Genomic DNA, 18,003 nt, shown 5'->3' on the forward strand with positions numbered 1-18,003 from the left:
TGGGGTTGGTGAAAATATCTCCGTTATTCAAAGTTATAAAGTTCAGCTCCAAGAATTAGATCAAATTATATTGCCAACTCAGAGACTGTTCTAATTTAAAAATTGTTTATATTACAGCTTAGTACAAAATTTGTTAAAAATTGCTTTCGACAGAAAATACAAAATTCTATAATCACACTGAAAAATTGATAAGATGACTTCTGTCCTGTTACATGTCATTCATACAAATATTTAATGAGAAAACAGCACTGAACACTGAAAACACTAATGAGGTGCAGATTATTACATACTGATATTTGGGGAAAGCCTTGCTGAAAATTGAATCTTTCAGTGAAACCTACACTGACTGCTCTAATAAATTTTAATTCAACATCCGGAAACTGACTACTCTTCTCCATACCTCGGCAATGCTAATTCCTTTTCTTTCTGTTTCCTTGACACTTACCACTTTATTAATGTTTATGTAGGAATTATGCATGTTAACTCTCTAGAATGTAAGCTATCAAATAGGAATCTTTGTCTTTGATTTAGTAAAGTATGCTACACACTTACAGTAGTGTTCAACAACTTAGTGATTGATAGAATGAAATAGACTTCTGTGATTACAGAATGTTTTACAATCTTAAAAAGACAATTCAAAATGGATATGTACTACTCGTGTTTACAGTACTCATACACAACAGTCCATCTTACTAGGTTTTAATAAGCCCCATGTTAAAATTATATTTAGTGTACTAAATGTCTAATGCACTAATGTGTGCTTGATGACCCTGGGTGCCTGGAAGCCACCAGCTTATTCGATATGCACTAAGTCATAAGCAAAGTGACTTACAAGCTTTTCCCCTCCATCTCCACCTGGAAAGTGAGATTGATAATAATGCTGACATCATAGAATTACCATGAGGATCAAATGGACCAATATATGAAAAGGCGTGTAACAGCATCCTGGTACTAGTAAGTACTCAGTGAATATTTTTTCTTGAGCTAACATTGTTATCAGTATTATTATGAATCATTACCTTTCAATAGTAAGGCATGTAAATGACTGTTACTTGAATCTGTGAAAGTTACACATTAGGAAGCTTGGTAAAATATATACAAAATCAAGCAGGAAGACTCACATAAATCCCAATGTGAAACACTATTTAAAATATATACATAATTTTAGTTGACCCAAACAAATGAGTGATAGTTTTGTATTTAAGAAAACACTTGGGCCAGAGCTGTAGTATAGTGGATAAAGCCACCACCTGCAGCACTGGCATCCAATAGGGGCACCAGTTCGAGTCCTGGCTGTTCCACTTCTGATCCAGCTCCTTGGTAATGGTCTGGGAAAGTGGAAGATGGCGCAAGTCCTTGGGCTGTTGTATCCGTGTGTGAGACCGAGATGAAGCTCCTGGCTTTGGCCTGGCCTAGCCCTGACCATTCCAGCCATTTGAGAGTGAACCAGTGATGGATCAATCTATCACACACTCTGTCTCGCTCCCTCCTTCTCTAACTCTGACTTTCAAATAAATCTTTTAAAAAGAACCTCATTCCAATGTGTACTTTTTTGGTAAGCATTTTACTTTCTTCCTATCTCTGACTGATCAACTCTTGAGATTAAAGGATTTTAGAAAGAATTTTGTATTCTGTGAGTTCAAATTTCTTTCCTAACTTGACCTTTTTTGAGTTTTCTTATTTCTTTCCCAACTTCTGTTCCAGGGCTCTCAGAAGGGAGAGGAGATGAAAATGTTAGGTTTAATCCTTAAATCTTGTAGATGTGATGAGATGCAGAGATGTAAAAACACAACATCCAAAAAAAAAAAAAAATCCCGGCAATACCATAAATTGTGTAGTATTGATATCACCTCTTGATCTTACGGCTGTCTGGGAGCTGAGATGAACTGCCACTGCCTCAAATCAGGAGAGAGGATTTTAAACACACAAATCGCTAGCCTGGGAAAAGATCAACACTCAGAATTACAGGTGTGGTTTCCCCTGAGTGTATATCGGTTTTGCACTATCATAAAGTTGAAAAATTGTTCAGGTGCATCATTGTACATCAGAGACTCTATTTTCCTTCCTCGAGGGCTTGCTGTCTCCGTCTGAAGTTTCCTATAGTTGTCTTTCATGGACTTCAAAGAGTTGTATTTAAATATCTTTGTCCAGGATTTTAAGTGTTGGTCCATGAGGACTAGTCAGGCATAACTAACCCATCTTGATAATTTTTAAGGTATGCCCATTCAGCATTCACTATGTGCTGACTGTGGCACCCAGGGAGTTAATTGTATTACCTCCTTTAATCCGCCCAGTGGTATTGGAAATAGTTATTCTCACTTTTATAGATAAGGAAACAGACTTAGGATAAGGAACTGGTCCAGATAGCACCAGCTGCTTATCTAAATCAGCGTGGCACTGAGGCAGCCAGACGCGGCTTTTAAAGGTGATAGCCTCTATGGGAGAGGGCAGAGCAATGCATCAGAGCGTGTTTTGGTCTCTTCCTGAGAACACCAGGGCTTGCTTCCCTGTTCGGACTGATGATGCCTTATCTCCATAGACTTAGGTTGTTTCTGTTTAGAAACAGATCTCTATAAGCTTGAGTGGGAATATGAAACAGCAGTAAGAAAACAAAAAAATGTTTATTGTGTTCTCAAAGCTTTATCTAGGGACACTTCTGAGGAAACACTGTGTCATCTCCTCTGTCTTCCCTGCTTTAATTGGTACTTAAGGAAATCTTCCTATAACTCAATAATGTCTTAAACCACTTTCTGTTTTGTCTCATGCAACTCATTAATTGAGACTAGGAGACATGCTGCATGTATAAGCAAATGGAGACAGTTTAAATGAGAAGTTGAACCCAGTAACAACTTCGAGTAGAAAATGTTATGCACCAAAGTTTGAATAAATGTATAGGAAATAACAAGTGATAAAATCTACAACATGCTTGCCTTGTGCTGGGTATTTTATTACTTTATGCATCGAAGCTTCCCTCCACTTCTCTGATGTGGGTTATCGTGTACTCGCCACTTAACACTCACTTAACACTCAGGTGTAGAGAGGTGAATAAATTGTTCAAGATCACAAAGCGAGAAAGTTGGCAGACAGGGGTTGGAAGCCTCACTGTCTGCAACTTTTCTACAGAAATACTGACACTCAGTGGAAGAATGAGATGCTATTAATGGACTTTCTGATGAGGTTAAGTTATCATATTTTCAGTTTTATTTTTTGCTATCCTAACTAGAATTACCAGTTCATTTCATACTATGTCCCTTAGATACTGTTAAGGAGGTAGGAGATAGGATAACTGAAGGCAAATTTTCTAGGAATACTAGTTTTGAGAGAGGGGCCAGTGCTATGGTATAATAGATTTAAACTTTGCTTGTGGTGCTGGCATCCCACATGGGCACTGGTTTGTGTCCAAGCTACTCCTCTACTAATCCATCTCTCTGGATGGCCTAGGAAGGCAGTGGAAGATGGCCCAACTGCCTAGGTCACTGTACCCATGTGGGAGACCTAGAGGAAGCTCCGGGCTTCGGATTGGCCCGGCTCCAGCTGTTGCAGCCATTTGAGGAGTGAACCAGCAAATAGAAGACTTTTCTCTCTGTCTATCCCTTTCTCTTTGTATCTCTGCCTCTCAAATATTTTAAAAAATAGGTTTGAGACACAAGGGAAATTATGGATGTGGAAGAAGACTAGCTATGTAAGTTGTGTCTTTCTGAAGAATCCTAAAGGAATCTGAACACCACCATGGGAATCAGACTAGCTGCCATCGGGTCATCCTCCAATTCACGGAGGCTGCAGATGTTTACTTATTATACACTCTGCCTAGAAAGAAAACCAGTTGTGACTATTTACTATGTCCCGGGTCATGTACTAAGTAGTTTTATAAACTTTATCATATTTAACACATCAGTGCTCTGTGCAGTGTGTATTTCCCGTCTTTGGTTGAGGAAACCAGGGCTTAGGGGACTTTAATAATTCGTGCACCAGCAGGGAGATAAGGGCTGTGCCAGTGATTGAGATGAGTTTGGAGCACAGGACTGAATGGTTCCGAGAGCAAGGCTCTCAAGCTGGGAAGCCCTGGGTCCAGGCATTGATGGAGGGGGTAGCTGTCCCCAGAGGGAAAAGACACAGTTTGGGACCATAAAGAGTCCTGCTATGGGAGGTAAGAAAAAAAATGAATAGTAAAAAGAATGTGGTACATATCATAATTGAGGTGCAATTTCAGTATCTTTGAAGGAGGAAGAGAATACTTGGCACTGTGATAATTAAAGCTCTGGAGAAGTGGCTATCCAAATGAAGGCCTGAAGGGCACCGTGTAGGCACGATAGCCGTGATCTGTGTCCTCTTCCCGCTGGAGTCTAATCTTCTGCACGACTGTCTTCTCTTACTTTGTTGACTATTTTGAAAGAGAAAAGCACCTCTCTGGACCCTAATGACCAGCCCATTCTTGGGCACTTTGAAAGGACTCCCCAGACAGTTGCTGAATGAATGGATCAAGGCTGTTTAACAGGGATCTACAAACAAGTCTGAGAATAAAGAATTCACCCTTCTAAATGCAAAAATGGAACTTGGTTCAGTTTGGGGGCGTGCTGAATGATTTTTTTTCTTCCTGGGAACATGGGTTTTATTACCATTTAGTCCTCATAATTCCTCCACCAGAATCCTCCAAAAACATAAAATTATATAAGTAAAAACCTACCCATGATGCAAACCCAGAAGTTAACAAGCAGGATTTCCTTTTAGTGTGCACTAACCTGAATTTAATTATGATACTTTTCTTGTAATTTATCTTACTGGGTACAAGGACTTGGAATCCAATAAACTGTGGATTCTTTAGTATTATGATGGAATTTACACAAATACATAATCGTGACATGTACTGTGTGGTACTTTTGTTACTTTGCTTTTTTGTAACAAATACTGTTCTATTGACACTGTTAATTTTACATACTTTTGTGAAACAATAAATTGTACTGCTACATATAGATTTTACACAGATTTTTAATAATACAATTTATTGTTTCATAAATGATAAGTATGTAAAATTTGGTTTGACAAACATACTCTTTAAGGGTGAGAATTGTTAAACCACTCAGTATGGTAACTGAAAATCCTGGATTTGTTTCCCTACCCCACAACCACTCAACTCCCATGTGAGAATCAATGAACTGCTGAGGCTGTTGGCATGGCGGTGTGAGGCGGAAACTCCAGGCTGTGCACTGATGCTCAGGGTACCCCTTGTCAGTGCCTGTGATTCTTCACTTCTGACACATGCTGCCGAGCGGCATCCACCCACTTGTCCCAAGGACGCCATTCTCAGGAAAGCAACCTAAGCTTATGCTTTTAGGTGGGTTACTATTTGTCTGAAATGAAGGGCTAGAGCTCTGCAGAGTTCCTCTTTTGTCAGTGTTCCTGTGCTTGCTGAAAGCGTGGAGATGAAAGGGCAGGAAGAAAAGACAGTATCCGAACCAGGGAAGCTCGGATGTTAGATACTGCTCTGGCATGCAAATGCGCTTCAGAGACATTGTGTTTCCTCAGGCATGTATTAGATGTTAGGCCATAGCTCCCTTTGCCCACGTTTGCCAACTACTTCTGATATGAACCTGCCATCCCACCTTATCCTCCAGCCACTAAAAACTTCACTGCATTGAAAATGGAGCCATTGGGGCCGGTTCTGTCGTGGAGCAGGTAAAGTTGCAGCTGGCAGTGTGGGCATCCCATATGGGTGCTGGGTCCAGGTTACTCCACTTCAGATCCAGCTCCCTGCTAATGTACCTGGGAAAGCACCGGGGGACAGCCTAAGTGCTTGGGTCCCTGCACACATGGGAAACCCCAAAAAGTTTTTGGCTCCTGGCTTCAAACTGGCCCAGCTCTGACTATTGAGGCCATTTGGGGAGTGAACTAGAAGGTAGAATATCTCTGTTCTCTGCCCTTCTCTCTCTCTCTCTAACTCTGCCTTTGAAATAAGTAAATCTTTTTTTTTTTAAAGGGAGCCATTAATGATAAATAATGCGCTACAGTGGAGGGAAAAAAGCATGCCATTCCTTGCTGACACATTCATGTCTAGCTATTCAACTCCGGCAATGTAACATGCTATAGAAAGTGTCCAGAGACAATGGTAAAGGTAAATGAGGTGCCATCATTTAACCCTAAACACGGAGGGGATGGAAGCATTAGCCCAGGTGGCTCAACTCTCTAGCCCACAAAGATGTCTTCCGATACTTGGAGTTGTGGGTCCCATCATTTCTGGTAGAAAACTTCCTGTGTTGGTAGGGGTGTTTTATCAGTCTACCTATTTATTTTTAAGACCTATTTGAAAGGCATGGTGGCAGAGGAAAATGCATCTTCCCTCCACTCATTCACTTCCCAAATGGCTATAATAGCTGGGGCTGGACCAGCTGGAGGTTGGGAGCCAGGAACCATGCAGGCTCCCACATGGGTGAAGAGGGCCCAAGCACATTGGCCATCATACTCTGATATGGAGTGCTGGCATTGCAAACTGTGGCTTAACCTGCTGTGCCTCCATGCCAGCCCTAGCTGTGTCAATGTTGCTCTGGCTCTGTTTGGAAGTATACCAAGGAAGAACTCATCTGTGGACCGTGTGGTGTGTTAATTCTGTTCTAAATGCTGTCTATGATAATTGTGTTGCCTTAAGGTGTAGTGGAACACTGAACCATAGGGTGGAAAGAGTCTGGGTAAAGAGGAGAGAAAACTTAGATTTTCTTGCTGTGGACTGCTAAGGAGAATGCCTCCCATAGAAGCAGGAAGAGATTTAGGAATTGTGATGGGATGAAGAGAAAGACCTATGAAATGGTTTGCCCCGGGAAGGTAAAGAGTAGTTAACACCTGAGACCTGGGAGCCCTCAGAACAGGTCAGTTTCTTGATCCCAGACCTTTGGCTTCATGTTGGCTTATTTCTTGTATTCTCTCTTGGGATTCTTCTTCTGTCTTCACTGAGTATTTAATAAAATATTATTAAAAAGTTTGTCTAAATTATACTATAGGATGTCTAGGAAAAGTGATGTTGCCAAAATCGTGTATTATAGTAGGGTATATAAAAGCAGGAGAAGACAATCAGAACTTGGAAGTTTTAGTGGAAGAAGAAACCAGGAGGCAGTACTGCTTGTCCTTTCACTGTCCACAAACTTATCCTTTATGACTGAGTCTTGGAAGGTTGAGTTTTGTATTTTTTAATTATTTATTTATCTATTTGATAAGGCAGAGTAACAGAGGGAGGGAGAAATAAAGATCTACCCACTGGTTCACTTCCCCAAATGGCCACAATGCCAGGTCTGGGCTAGGATGAAGCCAGGCACCAGGGACTCCATCCTGAACTGCCACATGGGTGGCAGGGGCCTTGGTACCTGGGCCATCTTCTACTGCTATCCCAGATGCATTAGCAGGGAGCTGGATGAGAAATGCAGCAGCCAGGGCTTGAACCAGAACTCTGATATGGGATGCTGGCACCACGAGTGCTGTCTAACCCACTGCCCCACAATGCTGGCCCCTTGAATTTTGTAAGTAGACCAGGTTGTTTTGAGATTGTTCTTTATAAATTTTCCATACATTATTTTCATTGACATGAGTTTTCCATCTGGAAATTGCAAATCAAATCAGTAGAAAATCATGTGATGAGTCTTGAACAATGTCATTGTAATTCTAGTAGTCCTCTTAGTTTCTCTCAAAATAGCCGTGGTTCCTTCAGCAGTCCTCATGCTTTGTAGTTCCTAAGTGCTTTGTCAACACGATTCCTCACTTCTAGAACCTCAACTGACTTTGCAAATGTGGGATAGAGCTGCTCAGAAACACTCTAGCCCGGCCATGAGGCCCCTGATTTTCTTGTTCTGCAAACTAGATCTCTATTAGTAAAGCTCAAGTCTATATTTTGATTGATTTCTTCAGCTCGAATGTAGAGAATTTCATAAAGAATAATGGCAACATCTTCCTCCATAAGCAAAAAAAAAGTATTAAAAGATTTATTTATTTGAGATGCAGAATTAGACAGAGGGAGGGATGGGGCGGGGGGTGTCTTCCATCTGCTGGCTCACTCCCCAAATGACCACAACCACCAGAGCAGGGCCAATTCAAAGCTAAGAGCTTCTTCCTCTCCCATGTGGGCTTAGGGACCAAAGCACTTGGGCCTTCTTCTGTTGCCCATCCCAAGCCATTAGCAGAGAGCTTGATTGGAAGTGGAGCAGCCGGGATATGAACCAGTGCCCATATGGGATGCCGGTGCTGCAGGTGGAGGCTTAGCCTACTATGCCATGGTGCTGGCACCAAAAAATATATTTTGTTTTAAATGCATGGCTTTGGATAAGTTTTTCTGTACCAGTTAGTCTGACCTAGTCATCAGAATAGTTTGACTCCTATTTTTAGGTAATTTTGCCATCTTTTGCAAAACAATTCAATTGAATGAGTAGACCTGAGCTCCTCTGGATAGGTCTTGGAAAAAATGCCCCAGTAAAGTATGACCCGTGGGAAAGAGGGACCTGGGGAAAAGACGCCATCTCAAATGGAGGTGAACAGGTGTCAGTTGAGGGAACGAGAAGGAGGGCAGGCCCAGGGCTGCAGAGTGTCCAGCTGTTCCCAGCACAGTTACTTCCTTGTATTTTCTTCCTAGTCTGACATGCACAATAATGATCACTTTTCCCTTTAAAATACTGACTGACTGGTACATTCGATTCTGTTTGCCCATGGGGCTGAGGTAGGATTAGGCTACATGTTTAATTCCCCTTCATCCCCAGTTCCTCTCAATGGCTTAGTGTCATCACCCTGAGAAACATTCGTCTCTACTGAACTTGCAGATAACTAAAGTTTATAGTGCTTTCTCAGGAGAAAGGCTAAGAAGGCAATCCTTCATCCTGTATTAGTCATTTTTAAATAAAGTATAGTTCTTCATATTTCATCAAAATATTTGTTTTGCCACATAAGAGATCAATCTTTTTGAGTTAAATTCACTCATTTAAATACATTTCCTTCCATGAGTTGATAACATCTATAGATACAATATGCCTGTCACCTATGTATCGTTATCTTGATAGTTAATAAAATGGTGAGACAAGAGATTGCAGCCCTATGGAAAATCACTAGAGAGAGTAAGAGGATTTAAGCATTACAAGACATATTAATCAGTATGATGTGGACCATTTACCTAGCCATTAACATGTATGTCTAGCCTTCTCACTAGTCTGTACAGTCGATCTTCCTCTCACGGACAGCAAGAGACTTTTCCAAAGGCCATGAGAAAGCTGTAACGTATCACAGACTTTCAGAATTGGAAAGGAGCTTAGGAGTCATGTGCCCTATCCTCAACTTGGAGAAAATATTGATCGACTAACTGCCAACGTTATCATAAAAGCAGAACTGCTTTACACTGCAAATATGCTGAGTCAAGAGCTCCATATCACCTTGTAGGCGATCAAAATCTCCTTAAAGGTCTTTTCTAGAAACTTTAAGATCAGTGATAAAAGTTTGTATAACCTATCTCTATCTCCTTGTTGGAAAAGTGGGTAGATACTTGTCCATGTCCATATTTTTCTCACCTCTCCTAATTGCTGTTTCTTGGGGCTGATACCTGGAATTTCATGAACGTATCTTTAAATTCTTCCCAGGCCCTCTACTGTAAATTACTTAGGTCTGTAGATGTGAAATCATTTTATATAATTAGGTGCTCCCTCACCATCTTTGTGGAATTGCCCTCAGCCATGGGCGGTCCTTCCTATGTGATTGTTCACTTTGACAGAAAATGAGAAGCAATGTTAACAAGAACTCCTCTGCTTGGAGCAATGGGTTTAGCCCATTTTTTTCTTGTTTTAAACCATACTTTCAAAATTCTTTTCATTGCCTTAGCATTATTTATAAGCCCAAGTTATTGCTTCTGCATTCCTGATGCTGTTCTTGAAGGTTTGTGCCATTCTTTTGTATTCCGTTCATACTGTGTGTTCCTTCTTCCACCTGGTGTACATGACCTTTACATTTTTTCCTGTTTTTAAAGAAATACTTACTGAAGCAACTTAAAAATTAGACCAGCATAAAGAACAAAATAAAAATTATTTCTAATTTTACCACTTGAAAATTATAATTATGCCTATTTTAATGTACTTTTTATACACATTCTTAAAGCTAGGACCACCTTCATATTTCTATCCTGGATTTTTATCTTTGTGAGATTCCCCCCCCCCAGCATGCGCTGTTTTTTATTTATATATATATGTGTATATATATATATACACACACACATATATATATATAAAAGATTTTTATTTATTTGAGAAGTAGAGTAACAGAGGAAGAGATAAAGAGGGCTTCCATCTGATGGTTCACTCCCCAAATGGCCACAACAGCCACAGCTTGCCGAGCCAAAGCCAAGAGGCTCTTTCGGGTCTCCCATGTGAGTGCAGGGGCCTAAGCACTTAGACCATCTTCTACTGCTTTCCCAGGCCGTAGCAGAGAGCTGGATTGGAAGAGCAGTAGCCAGGACATGAACCAGTGCCCATATGTGATGCCAGCATGCAGATGGAGGCTTAGCCTTCTATGCCACAGAACCAGCCCCAGCATGCACTATTTTAATATGACAAAACACAAAAAGAAATTCTACGTATTATATTATTACATTAGAATGCACTCAGTTGTCTTTTTTTTTTTTTTTGGGGAAACATAAGCTCATCTAATGTTTTACTCTCGTGAGCAAAATTGTGTTGAATATTGTTACAGTTTGAAAATCTCGCTCTGTTTGCTGTTGAGCTACAATAACTTAGATGACTATCAATTTTGTTATGTGATCATGCAATTTTATACCTTAATCACCATTTAGCTTTAGAGTGTTCCATCCTTTGTAAGCCATTTTATTCATCTAAAAGTCTTTCTACTATTTCCCTGACATTGTAGAAATCTTTTTTGCAAGATTACATGTGGAAACTTCAAAAAGTTCATGGAAAATTTGTATTAAGAAAACTCTATCCATGGATTTCACTTTACACATAAAATAACTTACCTTCCAACTCCAATTTTCCATGAACTTTGAAATACTTTGATATTCATCTGGGAAGATAACATATTTGCATTTTCCTAATTTACCCATCAATTGCCCAATCAGTATTTACTTTTTGACCAGTATGCAAAATATAGAATGATAGAGTCTTAGAATTGATAAAGGTCGTAGTAATTCTCTTTCAGGATACCCTTGTCTTCAGATAAATATGCTATTGTCCCATGATCTTCTAAAGGGGCAAACTGATCACAGAGTGACAAGTCTTTTATAGGGCTGTTGATAAAACCTGCTTGACCCCCAGCTGAAGGCCAGTGGGACGCAAAGAAATCTGGGACTAGAAAACCTAACTTGATTAGGGGATGGGCACACAACCTCTAGATTATGGTAAGGAGAAGAGGATGGTACTGATGGATTCACCAGATTTAAGCAGGCATCATTTGGCAACTGGAAATCTAGGAATCTGTGATTCTTTGTCTAAAAGTTGCAACTTTCAAAGCTTCGGAGGCACCAAGTGGATTAGTGCTTAAGCTGGGGCTCTTAATCACATTAAGGCCTTGAGTGGAAAATGAAACTTGAAAGTTGATTCATACTGATGCAGAAATGCAAAATCAGTTAACAGAGATAGTAAGCAGAAAGATGCTTAGGGCTAGTTGCATCGGCACTGGGCTGTGGGTTGCTAGTAGGATTGAATTTAATAAAAGTTATCTGCTCTCAGTCGAGATTGGTGTAAGGACAGTCTGAGCTTGGGCATGTGGGCATGAAGGGCTTGGCTGGTGCCCCTTGTTGTGATGGAGAGAGGCAGGAATGACTCAAATCAAGGCATAACTGTATTAGCTGTTCTAATTTGGGCAAGAAAAGATTTCCAGAAGATGAAAAGATTGTTAAGTACTGTCTCTTTGTTATTACTTTACCTGACCTATGTATAAGAATCTATTGGAAAGGCTTTACTCAAACACTACCTATAAATATATGGCCTACATTATTGTCTAACTCCCAATAGCTTTGCTTTTATGCTTATTCCAGTGCATTTCGCTATTCTTCCATCAAATTTGCTTACGGTTACATCTATGATCTTTAGTGATTCACTGCATTTTCTTAAAAGAAAAAACTAATCTCTGACCCATTTTCAATTTTAAACCAGGTATATTTCTTAATTTACATATTTTAGTCATTAGTTGCATCCTATCTTTAGATGTAGGATGTATCTTTAATGTAGAAGATTGTATCTGTCTGAAATAAAATTCCTTTTGTTTATCAGCTTTATTCACTCTGCCCTGATCCACTGACAGGAGGATCTATTTTTCACATTCCCACATCCTATTGCTTTCCTATAATTACTTGAAATTTCCATGTGTTGTTTTTTAATGTTAATATATTTATTATTTTCCGTGGGATAATTTTCTTCTCTTCTTCAGATTTTAATCTAAAATCTGCTTGATCAGTACAGCAACTCTAACAGACTTTTTCCCCAGGTCCTTGTAAGCTGTGCTTCATCCCCTGCCAGAAGCTATATCAGATACTTGGGTAATCTTTACAGAATTTCTTGGCTTGGAAGCATAAACATATTGATGGAATCAAGGAGCTTCTGTTGAGAGTTTAGCTTGGGGGGGGGGGGACAAAGGCTTAAGAGGTTTTGTTTTTGTTTTTTGCCTGTAAGACAGTACACTGCTGAATATGGTCATGTCCTTCTTTTGCTATTTGAGACCATATTCACTGCTTCTGCATATTTCTTAACACTTGTCTCTTTCTTACTGTTGGAAGAATTAGCAGAATAAAGATAACCTTAAAGTTAAAGATAATTTAAATATCACTTTAAAATCTACATCATGAATTATTTTTGGGATTTTTATTTCTTGAACATATTTCAGAGAAAAAATTCTGCAACATTTAGATCTATCGGAAAATTAAAAAAAAAACTTTAGCAAGAAGAATCTTGATTTCCTCATTTTTCTTTGCATTTAAATCTACCATAAAATGAGGAACACAAACCTGACTAGAAATCGATCTAACCGTTATTCTGCTTCAAATGTAATTCTTGAAGTTAATAGTTTTAGAACACTGATTATAACAGTTGACCTTCATTCTTGATCCCATTTGCAAGCTAGCCAAAGAAGCCTGGATGTGGCTACAGATGTGGGCCCTTACCCTCTGTGTTGGGTTACTTTCTTAGGTTTACTGGTAGCTTATTAGCTTGATGTACTTGGATTAATTTGCTCATGCCCAGTCTGAGATTGAATATTAATTTCTTGGTGTCTTGAGGTTTCCAATTTAGGAAGATCCAGAGTACTCTGGAAGCCAGGTTGTGGTATATTCCTTACAGACGTATAACTGAGTACGGCCCACCACTTCTGATCTGCCATGGAGGGTGGCCTGGGTCCATAAGGTCTGCTTGGATGAGGTGGTGTCTTTTCAGAAAGGATGAAAGATCACCTCTTCAGCAACTCCTGGACCACCCTGACTGTACACTTGGTTCTCTGATAAGCTCTGAGGCTGAATGATGTCACGGAAATCTAGATGTTCATTGAGATTTTGAGGACTGTCATAGTAGCTGGTGTTATCCTAATTGATATAGTGACACCAGATAAGTAATATGCTTCACTTGTTTACATACTTGTGAGGTTTCAGTTCATTTGTATGAAGACTTTGCACAAATTATTATAACAGAAAATGGTTATTATGACAAGCGTTAGGAAATAAGAGTCCCTAGAGTAGGAGTGGATGCATTGCTCAGAAGGCTTCTTGAGGGAAGAGGATGATAAATGCATTGGAACTTAAAAGATGAATATAATTTAGTCACCAAGGGCAGGAATTTCTATGCAGAAAGTGTAGTCTGAAAAAAGTCTTGTGGTCAAGAAACAGCATGGTGGTTGATGCGTAATGAGCAATTGTGTTTTCAGAACATAGTATATGAAGGAGACATGGTAATGGGGGCTATAGACAAGATCATTTTGAGTCTTTTAAGCTGGGTAGACATTTTGAATGTAGCCTGGGGCGAGATGAGACATAGTTTAGGTTTTCAGTAGAGGATGTGACATGGATGGATTTTGGATTTCAGTATATTGTTCTGAAAACTTTAAGGATTCTGGTTGTGGTGATTTTGAAAGGTATTTGCAAATTCTTTGAAAGTCCTTTTCAGACAGTAGAGCCTACCATCTCTTTGCGTGGGTGTGGGCCAGCCTTAATGACTCCAATCCCTTCTGAGATACAGTAAAACAGGAGTGGTAGAGTGAGACTGATCACCCTGGCTTGCCCTTGGTTCCCCTTCTCTTGGATCCCTGTCCCTGGGGACACCAGCAGCTGGTGTTGTTTACAAACCTTGTAGAGGCCTGTGTGGGAAGGAACTGAGACCTCCTGACCATAGCTGCATGACAAGCCCACCGCGGAAGTCGATCTTTTAGTCCTGGTCAAGTTTTCAGGCCACTTCAGACCCAGGCAACAGCTTGGCTGCAATCTCTGGAGAGACCTGAACCAGAACCACCCAGCTAAGTTGCTCCTGGATCTGAATCTTGGGGAACCCTGTGTAGTAATAAATGCCTGTTGTTTTAAGTGCCCACAGATAATTAATACACGGTTCTATGGTGGTATAGAATTTCAGTGTAGGCAGGTAAGTTAGGAGGCTGTTGTAGTTGACCAGGTTAGAAATGATTAAGGTCTAGTCCAGGGCAGGTTAAAGGTAAATGAAAAGGAGACAACAGATATAAACCAGGGGTTAAACATAATCTGAACTTGGAATAGTTAAATGTGGTGATAGACGGAGGAATGAAAGTCAATTGTCAGGTTTCTTGAGCAACTGGGGGTGTGGTGATACTGACACAGAGAAGAGCATTTGGAAAGAGCATGGGTTCCATTTTAAACAATAAGTTTGAAATGTCCATGTGATGACAGAAAGGGTCTATCAGGAAAGGGGTGGGGATTAAGGAATCATCAGCATAGAACAGACGGTTGAAATGACAAACACAATAGCAGTTAGGGAAAATGTAACAAATGTTCTCTATGTCTTGGTGTTCTAGGTTCTCAATGCCTATTTTCTCCCTGATTCTAATGCGGTGTTTCTCAACAATGGATGTCCACTGGAATCACATGGGGAAGGTTGTTAAAATATACCACCAACTGGACTTCCCTGCTAGTGATTCTAATTTATTTGGGATGTGATATGGGCATGGAGTGTTTCCAAGGCAATGCTGTTGGCAGCCAGTGTGAAGAATCACTGATTTAGCATATTCACTTTGGGCTTGAGTTTCTCCACTGGGGATTACATATTCCCTCTAGGTGGTTTGCAAAAGTTGCTTGATGAAGGTATTGTCAGTAGCCGAAGTATTGAGACTCTTAGATTTCAAGGAGAAATATTCATTCCCATGGGATAGTAGAATAGGAGCTGTTCTCCATTTCTCCTTTATCCCAGCTTAATCTAGTCTTTTTCACTGAAATTTGTGGGGAAGCACACACTAGCAACAGCTTATCTTGGGACATTTGAAAAAAATCCATGTACAAGGAAAAATCTCAGAATAGGGAGAGACTCCCAGGAAATGGATTTCCTCCCTTTTCTAAAGTCAACACCAGTGGAGCCACCAGGCTGCCTGTGAGCTACGGTGGTTTGCTTGTGCTTGGCAAGGGTAGGGGTTGCCTATTCTTTGGTGACAATTACTTTTCCAGGGAAGCAGCAGCCTGCTATACAATTCTATTTTCACTAAAAGTCTATACTAGACCACTCTCACTCTCCTCTCCAAGATGCCCGGCTCTCTTAAGAAGAGGTCATTAGAAAGGGTGAGAATTGCCTGAGGATTATATGAAGTTGTGGCACTGAAAGTGAATGGTTCATTAGCATGTGAGAGAAAAGCCCAAACAACACCATCAAAGGATGTTAAACCAATCCAATGGGGTGGGGTGAAGAGGGGGTGCTTAGAATTAATTTAAATCACTTTAAAGCCACCAGGAATGAAGGGAGAATTATTTCCTTAATAGCTATTTAGCCTGCCTGTGAGTGAAGGTATGTATCTGTTCATGTAAATACAGACTTGCTGATAGCCTATATTTGTTGATAATTGGTGGCCTATATAATAAAACTAAAACTAAAAATATTTTGACATCTCTGCTGTCCTTGGGAAACGAGAAGAATCCTGAGGAAGCACAGCACCAAGCTAAGAATGTGGAAGCAGCTCATTGTAACAAGTGACTGTTACCAGTGTGATGGCAATGGGAATAATGAAGACACAGAAACATGGCAGTGAGACAGGCAGAGCTGGGTTAGCAATCCAAGGACTGTTTACTTTAAATTTGTAACCATAAATTGGAAAAGTTTCCCACCAAACAGGATCAGACTTGGAGGATTAAGGAGTGGGATGGCTTGGCAGCAGAGGGTGGGGGTGGAGAGAAGGCAGGAAATAAAGCACTCTGGTGAGCAACCGAATTTCCCTTCAAGTCAACAGTTTGGCTCCCTCCAGCGTCTGCTTAAAGAGCCTGTTGTTTATTGATTGGGTGAAAGTGAGTAGAGGGCTTGGCGGGTAATAGTAATAGCTTTGCAACTCAAAAGAAATGCTCTTTGGTGTTACAGAACTTCATGCCACTGGGAACAGATTTGAGGAGCCGAAAAGATTCTTAAGGGTTTCCTGGAGGTTTGGGCCTCAGCAGAGGTCACTAACAGGAAAGGCTGGGGCCAAGGTCCATGAGTTATTGTGCATCCTAAGTTTTACATAGGCTGTCCACCCCTCCTCTGGACAGAATAAAGTAATGCAACCTCCACTCTCCCCAATGACTGAAGTGCTAGGTTGTGGCTTCATTGAAAACTTGATCATCTGGAGAGATAGTATAGGAAGATAAAGCTCTGCTCAGTGTTCCTTGTGATAAACTCTGTTCGTGAGATGAGAGCACAGTAAGGCTAAGGAGAACCCTAAGGATAAATCTGGATTCTGGCTGTGATATGTGCTGGCATTCCTGAACTAAAGGCGAAGCAATCACTATTTGATATGACGTGTCTTAAACCACAGGTGTTTCCTCCTCCTTTGAGGGACCAAGTTGAATCATCCACTATCTTATGCCCTTAGTTCTGTGACAATCTGGGCCAGCAGGCATCTCTACTATGTGGGTCAGATGTGCAGTGTTAGTTAGCTCGTATATATACAACATCAGTCATTTTACAAAATAATTTGAGGGATTTTTGACATTTGCAATAGAGAAGATCCACAAGTCTTGGATTTGATAAGTTGCTTCCTGCTTCCTCCTTCCTGTCAGAGGTACTAAGGTTGAAAATGAGATCAAACCTCCAGAAAGAAGTATGCTCTATATAAGTGTTCCTACTCACATTATTTCCTAGTCTCCAATGACAACCTTAGCGTCAAAGATTTATTCTGGGTAGTTAAGTTACACAACAAAATATCTGATGGGAATTTTGGCAAGAAATTCAACCGGATAACTTGCCAGGAACAGGTATGCACACGGAATAAACAGAAGTCCTGGAAATACATAAAAGTGTGCTCATCTGCAACATTAGGTTGATCAATGCCTCAGTCTATCTTTTTTGTAAGATGTGCTTCACCATCAAGCCAATTTTTTTTCCTGGAAAAAAAAGTAATAGCTGATTTGGCTACTATAATTCACTAGGAAAAAAAGAGGGATTTTTAAGCTTAAAAAGCTGTTTGAGGAATGGGAACAATTAGAGAAAAGTGGTTTCAAAATTCCAAGTTCTAGCTCATCCAGAGAGGGATACCCATTTTAAAACATAAAACTTCATTCAGCATAGCTCAGGTTTTAGGTGAAAGAAACACCATAAACATAGCCATGGTTACACATACTAATTCTAAAGAACTCATTCACATTTTCTTCAGGTAAAGGACATTCAGCTTGAAGGAGGTGATGTTTTGTGCAGGGGTCATGTTTCTGGCTGTATGACAGCAGTATGATTTGTTGAAGTATCTTTCCATTTGACTCTATGAGTAAGCCATTTTCTAGAGTTAATACAGAGGAAGGGAAGATAATCAGATCATTTTTTGTTTTGTGAGATATAAGATTCATTCTCTTGATAAAATGGGTTA

This window comes from Lepus europaeus, chromosome 20 (assembly GCF_033115175.1).
Source record: "Lepus europaeus isolate LE1 chromosome 20, mLepTim1.pri, whole genome shotgun sequence".
NCBI classification, from domain to species: domain Eukaryota; kingdom Metazoa; phylum Chordata; class Mammalia; order Lagomorpha; family Leporidae; genus Lepus; species Lepus europaeus.